At 34.0% G+C, this 7,336-nt stretch overlaps 1 pseudogene; it reads left to right on the forward strand.

Annotated features, from left to right (window-relative positions):
• The first annotated feature begins 2,418 nt into the window (after window positions 1–2,418).
• On the forward strand, window positions 2,419–2,901 carry LOC124089343 (large ribosomal subunit protein eL21-like; annotated as a pseudogene).
• The last annotated feature ends 4,435 nt before the right edge of the window (window positions 2,902–7,336 follow it).

Raw genomic sequence — 7,336 nt, forward strand, 5'->3', positions numbered from 1 at the left:
AATTAATTCATTAATTAAATGCATTAATTAATTTTAAAAGAGAAATTACATTCACTAAATCACAAACACAGAGAAAAGTACACTATCTCAATAAGTACTCTCTGCATTGTCAGAAACACCTTGGTATTCACAGCCTTCACAGTGCTCCAGTTTGTGTTGAAAGCTAAACTTACATGTCAATGAGTCTTCTAAATAGTGTAAAGAAAAAACAAAAAGAAAGAAAGAAAGAAAAGTGTAAACTTCATCAGAATTAGCTATTTGACCATCCAGCCTTTGCATTTGAGAAAGTTAAAAAATAGAAGCACCACCCCAACTCTCCTTGTAAATTAATTTTCTACCATAAAGGCAAAACAGGCAAAATCTAAATTCTTGCTAAATTCAGAACTTTTAGAGTGACAGTATATTGCATCAAACCAGCAGCTGTCTGAAAAAAAGAAAATGTCTTTTGCAGGGCTTGTCCACAAAGACTGATGTACTAAGGGCAATTTGAAATATGGATATTCAAACCAAAAATAATGAAATAATTGTTACCAATTTCCATATATCCTTATGTTGATTAATTGGAGTAAAAAATGGAGTGTCCATGAATAAATAGTTCTTTTGTGTTTCTTACTGAAGTATCCTACAAAAGGATAATTTTAGATGGAAATATATCCTGAGGAACCTACTGTCATAATTTAATTAAGCTTCCTTGCTGCCTGAGGATAGAAACTACAGTGCGTCTATTATTTCCAAATGGGGAAGATCCCACTCAAAATTCAGGATACATATAAATATACTTTTGGTTCCAAATAATGTGTTCAAAACACAAAACATGTTCAGGTATGCCCCCATTCTTATCCTGAGCAGTTTCACATCTGGTTTATGGAAAATTTTCATTAGCTTCTTATTGCCTTTCTTTAGCTGTTTTCTCTTTTGGAGAATTTTGGATTTGCTTTTCTTAGGTTGCTGTACAGTCATTTTTTGTTTCTTCACAAATGTCTCCAAATATTCTTATTCTTCCTCATGGACAGCGAGATGCAGCATCCCATGAGCTGCCTTGGTCATCTCTCCATGAAGATGCACATACTGCAAGGATATGGGTTTCTTAGTTTGAATTTGAGTTCATCTTTATGCTCCTCCACTTTAACATCATCTATTCATTTTGACTCATGTCTTATGCTAGTAAGGTCTATACTTATATCCATGTATTTCTGCTTCTCATAAACCATTAATTAATTCTTCTCCTCCCTTCATTTACTTTTCACTCCTTATTAACTATATTAAGAGCCAGAACTGTCCTCCCTAAAACTCATTTACTTCATGAGTTGCTGAAAAAACTGGAAATAAAAATTTTCATTGATAATTCCTTCATATATCTTCTCTAATTTGAAAGTTTGCATACAAACCATTGGAATTTATGCATGGCTCATAATAATTGCATGCAATAATTTCCTTTCTGTTAGTAAATAGGTCAATAATATTAAACTTTCTTTCTACATAGTCCAACAATTCTCCCTGAGCAACAGTGTTGTGCTGTGCTCCAAGAAGTAGAAGCTATCAAGAAAGTTCTTCCTAAAATCTTGTGATGATTCCAACTCAATTGATTAATTGATAAAAGTCTAACTTTCCCATCTTAAGGTGTTTCTGAGAAAATAAACACTCATGCTTACAACTCATTTTTTTTCCTGCTCCCCTCTTTTAGATTCCTCTGGTTTCTTTGGATCTTTTTTCCAAAGAGATCTTATTTGTTTTAGAAACTTCTCCTGTAAGAGAACAAAATCTGAGCAGTAGACAAGAAAGTAGATTTTGGTTTCAGACCCACAATGATGGAGAATTTCAAGTGATGTTAGATTTTAAAAAAAGCTTTAGGGGGAACAGAAGGATGGTGTTTCCTTGCTTAGTATGCATAATTATCAATTCTAGGAGATTCAAACTATGGAATCACACAATGTAATAAAACCATTTTCCTAGAGAATTGGCAAATACATAAGCTTAGTTAATTCTTATGAATTTGGCAATTTTCAGAATTTAGATCTACTGACACTAATGTTCTGTGAGTTCCAGTGTATTGTATCCTATATGAAGGCACTTTGAATTCATAGTACCACTCCCCTACCCACTGTGCTAGCTATAGAACCCAGGAAGTACTGCATGCTAATAAAGTGCTATACTACTGATTACATCACCAGTCATTTTTAAAAGTTAATACTATTTTGTTTAGAGACAGGTGTAAGCTTCCTCCCATCTTCCCCCTTATTTTCCTCTCTACCTCAGTCTCATGAATAGCTGTGACTGCATTGAGCAACACTATATATAGTGGAACATCTAGTTTTATTAGTTTAGAAAATCTTTATACTCATAAGAGATTTAAAAAGTGTCTTGGGAACCACCATCTTCCAGTAATTGGGAATCACCATCTTCCAGTAATTTGCCAAAATGAAGAACACAAATGGAAAAAGGAGAGGAATCATATACATGTTCTCTAGGAATTTTAGAAAACATGGAGTTGTTCCTTTGGCCACATATATGTGAATCTACAAGAAGGGTGATATTGTAGACATCAAGGGAATGGGTACTGTTCAAAAAGGAATGCCCCACAAATGTTATCATGGCAAAACTGGGAGAGTCTACAATGGTACCCAGAATGCTGTTGGCATTGTTGTGGATAAGCACGTTAAGGGCAAGATTCTTGCCAAGAGAATTAATGTGCTTATTGAGCATATTAAGCATCTAAGAACCGAGACAGCTTCCTGAAACATATGAAGGAAAAATGATCAGAAAAAGAAGGAAGCCAAAGAGAAAGGTACCTGGGTTCAGCTGAAGTGCCAGCCTGCCCCACCCAGAGAAGCACATTTTGTGAGAACAAATGGAAAGGTGCCTGAACTGCGGGAACCTATTCCCTATGAATTAATGGCATAATAAATGTAAAAAATAAATAAATAAAGGGCCATGGACTATAAAAATGAAAAGTGTCTTAAGCAGCATGCCATATAATCAACTTATTATAATTTTGTAATAAACTAGCTTCATCACTCTCCCAGGCTCCATGAAGGCTGATATGCTTACATACTTTATTCACAATTTCATCAATGGTCCCTCAAGCTCTTTGTAGTACTCAGCAAATAATGATGATTCTTGTGCCTTACAGTCTTAGTCATTCTGACCTCTAGCTTTCTCAGTGTCCTCCAAAGCATCACTTACCAGGTATTCCTCAGCAGACTTTTTGATGGAACAGTGTCTGTGAGCCCTGTTCTCCTGAGAGTTGGAGCAGAGCAAACAGATGATCTTCTTTTTCTTCTTGTGGGTAATACACATGTGTTTCTTAGAGCTTAGGAAATGCCTGAGACTGGCTATCTGGCAATAGATATCAGATTCTTCAAATGAATATTGCTCTTGTGGTCTCTCTGCTGTGATGGCTCCCAGCTCTCAGAGCAATGGGCAGGAGTTTGGGCTTCTTAACAGTAAAGACAAAGATAAGGATGACAAAAGCTGTGCCAACAGCCTATGGTGACTGCATCTACAAGGTAGTTCAGGCAGATGGAACTGGTGAGTTCTCTCTAGAAGGCTTGCAGAATGTCTGAGTCCATTTTTGTTCTTTTTTTGTCTTTGCTTTCTTTTCTATTTTTTAAGGGATGGAAATCAGAACAATTTTATTTTTTTACCTAGAAAAGACAAAGAACTAAGAAAAAAATTACTCAAATTATGATGTAATAATAAACCTATGTCTAAAGAAGACTAGACTTCACTTTGCCTATAACACAAACAGAAAATTGAGGCACAAAGAGTGGTTTCAAAATCTGTATAAAACACTATTGCTTGTCTAGTCATGTGCATCCCCATCATATATGTTTATGCATAAAATAGAATCTTATAATCCCTAGTATTCTTCCTTTCTATCTTGGTCCAAGGCAGAATGCCTACCACAAAGAAGCATGATAAGTATAGGGGCTGTTCTGCCATTAAGAAAATGGTGACCACAGAATGCCCGATCAGCAATCACAAGCCGATACAGAAACTGGGCTTCAAGGCATGTCCTTAGGCACTCAAGATCCAGATATTTGCTATGAAGGAGATGGAGACTATAGATATGCACATGGATACCCTGCTTAGCAAAGCTGACTAGAAAAGAATACCATGAAATATGTGAAATTTTTATCCATGTTCAATTGTCCAGAAAACAAAAGGAGGATGAAGATTCACCAAATAATAATTATACTTTGGTAAACTATATCCCAGTTGTACCATTAAAAAACCTACAGACAATGTGGATGAGAACTAACTGCCAATTGTCAAATGAAGATATAAAACTGACTTTAAAAAAAAAAAAGAACCTCACTTTCATGGAGAGGTGACATTCTTCTAAATAGCTTCAAGCATGGGTGTTTGACCCAATTTACATTTTTATAGTGTGAATTATGAATACTTTTAACATCAATCATAATGATTATAGCCAGTATTTGATATAGAAAAGGGCATGTAAGGACAAGGAACTTAGTTCAGTGGCAGATCCTTGTCCAACATGGTGGAGGCCCTGGATTTGGTTCCCAACACCACAACAAAAAGAAAGAACATAAAAAGAATAGAAAATAAATGGCTCTGCCATTGAACTTTTACCTTAGTTATTTTATTTAAATATTGTATTGGATATTATAATTAGTATTAGCAGTAGTTATAGTAGTAGTAGTAGTAGTAGCTGTTCTTATAGTATTTCAATCAGAATCTACTATCTCAAGACAATTTCTAAATGCATGGGGGCTATTGATTAACATTAACATAAAAAATGAATCAAATTTCAGCCAAAATCTACTGAAAAACATATTATTCTGTTGTGATGCCCTCCTACCTTTATTATCTATACTTCTGTAACTAAATACACACAAATTACAACATATTTATATATGTGTGTATGTGTGTGTGTGTGTGTGTGTGTGTGTAGCCAATGGTTAAAATTATTATCATGTACTGCTGAGAGCCATAGCCAAGTAGGACACATGGCATTTTTGGTTGAAAGGTGACCCTGCTCAGGGATTAGGGTGGCTCCAGGTTTAGGGTGGATCCTGCTGGATTAGGGTGGCTCAGGGTTTAGGGTGGATCCTGCTGGGAATAGGGTTTATCCTGCTGCCTCAGGCACCTGCGAGTTTCCGTTGAGTTCTTGCGAGGTTCTGAGAGAATTGGTATGCAGAACCCAGTGAAGGGAGTGTATTTTTTCTCAGAATGTGCGTGTAGAGTGCCGGTGAGAGTTCGGGAATAAAGAGTTGCTGTTGGAATCTACAAGGCTTTTGTGTAGGCTTGGTTATTTTGTGCCCAGACAGACTGTGTCATTTGGCGGCCCATGCAGGGAACATCTGAAGCTTGGAGGTAAGGGAAATTACTCGTCCTTGAGGGAAGGCGAGAGAATGGGTGACCATTTCAAAAAACAATGTGTTCTTGTTTTGATTTATTTTGTTTTTATTTCAAGTTGCCTGTCTCTAGAACTTTCACAGGGAAACTGGGGAAAATGGTTGACTCAAGGTTTGAAGTTGTTCACCTCCGAGGAAGAGAAATTGTTAGAGACCAAGAACAATTAGGGCATATATTGATACAATACAAAAATGTAGCCCATGGCTTTTTAAAGATGAGTTATTAAGTATATCAATGGGACCATCATGGTATCCTGTAAAAGGATTTTTCTTCAACAAGAAAGAGATGGCTAATTCTGTTTACTATACTTGTCTAAGATCTTGGTTTTTACAGACATCTGATTAATTTACAAAGCTAAAGTTTTAAAATATCAAACACTAAATATAAAATCAAGTACTCTTTACTGATTAAGTTACATAAGGTAATATATTTAAACATTATGTGTGTTTTCATAAATTGGTAAATGAAAAAAAAAATGTTTAATATTGCTTTGTGTCTATGTCTTTGCTAAAACAAGGTTACTAAGAGTTAAGATTCTATCATGTGTAATTTATATACAAAGAGTATAAGAAGTTTTAGTTGGGTTTCAATTATAGTATTATAGTACCATAAAAAATGAAAATATTTAGAGTAATTTATCTAAATTCAGAAATTTTATAAGGGTTGTTTCACAATGTAAATTTTTAAAAAGGGTTAAAGGCTACAAAAGGGATATAAAAAGATTCAAGATGTGGAAATATATTTTAATATAAAGGTTAAAAAAAAAGAAATGTTTCTAGATGAGATAATCTCTGTGTGGTAAAGTAAAAAGTTGTAAAACGCCATTTAAAAAGATTTTGAGGAAACTAGACTTACTTTAAAAGCTTGAGAAAGGAAGAAAGAAAAAAAGATATTTGTACATGGCAGATTGAGACGAAGCTTCTTAATGGAGTAAAAAAAAAGCCTTTAGTTGAAGCGCAGCCATGTAAACTAACATTAAAGCGATTTAAACAGAATCTAAGCCTCGTTTAAAAGATTGAAGCTGTAGGTGGTGAAAAAGTACATTTAAAAGTACAGAAATGTGAATTTATAAAAGGATTAACAGCTAAAAAAAGAGATATGAAAAGATTCAAGATGTGGAAATATGTTTTAATATGAAAGCTGAAGAAAAAAAGAAATGTTTCTAGATGAGATAATCTTTGTATGGTAAAGTAAAAAGTTGTAAAATGTCTAAGTAATTTGCAAAAGTCTTTAAAAGGTTAAATTGAAGGTGGTTAAGATGCCTTCATGACAGAGGAAAGATTGTGTCATTAGAAGCCTAGTTAATCTTAAAAGCATTACTTAAAAAAAAACATGAAAATGGGAAGATAATAGGATAAAAGCAATTTGGAGAAAGAATATTAGAAATTTGAAGTGAAAAACTTTGAAGACAGAAGTACAGGAAGGTGAAAAAAAAGATAGAAAAGATGTAGGAAGATAGAGAGGATGTAGGAAGACAAGAATTTTAAACCCACAAAATAGGAAACAAAAGAAAACTAGGAGGAAAAAAAGCAACTAAGGGTGAATGTACAAACCTTAGGAAAAAAAATTAGAAGATAGAAATAAGATAAAAAATGGTTAAAAATGTCAAATAAATGTATTTCAGATAAAAAATACAAAAAGCTAAGACAACTATTAAATATGGACATTCAAGATAGAAAAAGGTGGAAGAGAGAAGTTTAAAGTCAAATCTTGGATAAAATAGAAGAACAAGAAGATTATTAGTAATTTTTTTCAAAAAGCCCATCAACTTTAATTTTTGGTGGTGCAGATATTAGAAGTCTCAGATGAAGGTGTTAAAATTTATAGACAAGAGCCAATTTAGAAAACGTTAAACTAGAAGGAAATTGGTTTAAAACCACATCAAAAAATTAAAAGGACTAAAGTAATTCTAAAAACTAAGGCAAAATGTTTTTGGAAGACTTGAATTTAAAAG

This window comes from Marmota monax, unplaced genomic scaffold, assembly GCF_021218885.2.
Source record: "Marmota monax isolate L192 unplaced genomic scaffold, Marmota_monax_Labrador192_F-V1.1 WCK01_AAM20220418_F8-fsc00096, whole genome shotgun sequence".
Classification (NCBI taxonomy): domain Eukaryota; kingdom Metazoa; phylum Chordata; class Mammalia; order Rodentia; family Sciuridae; genus Marmota; species Marmota monax.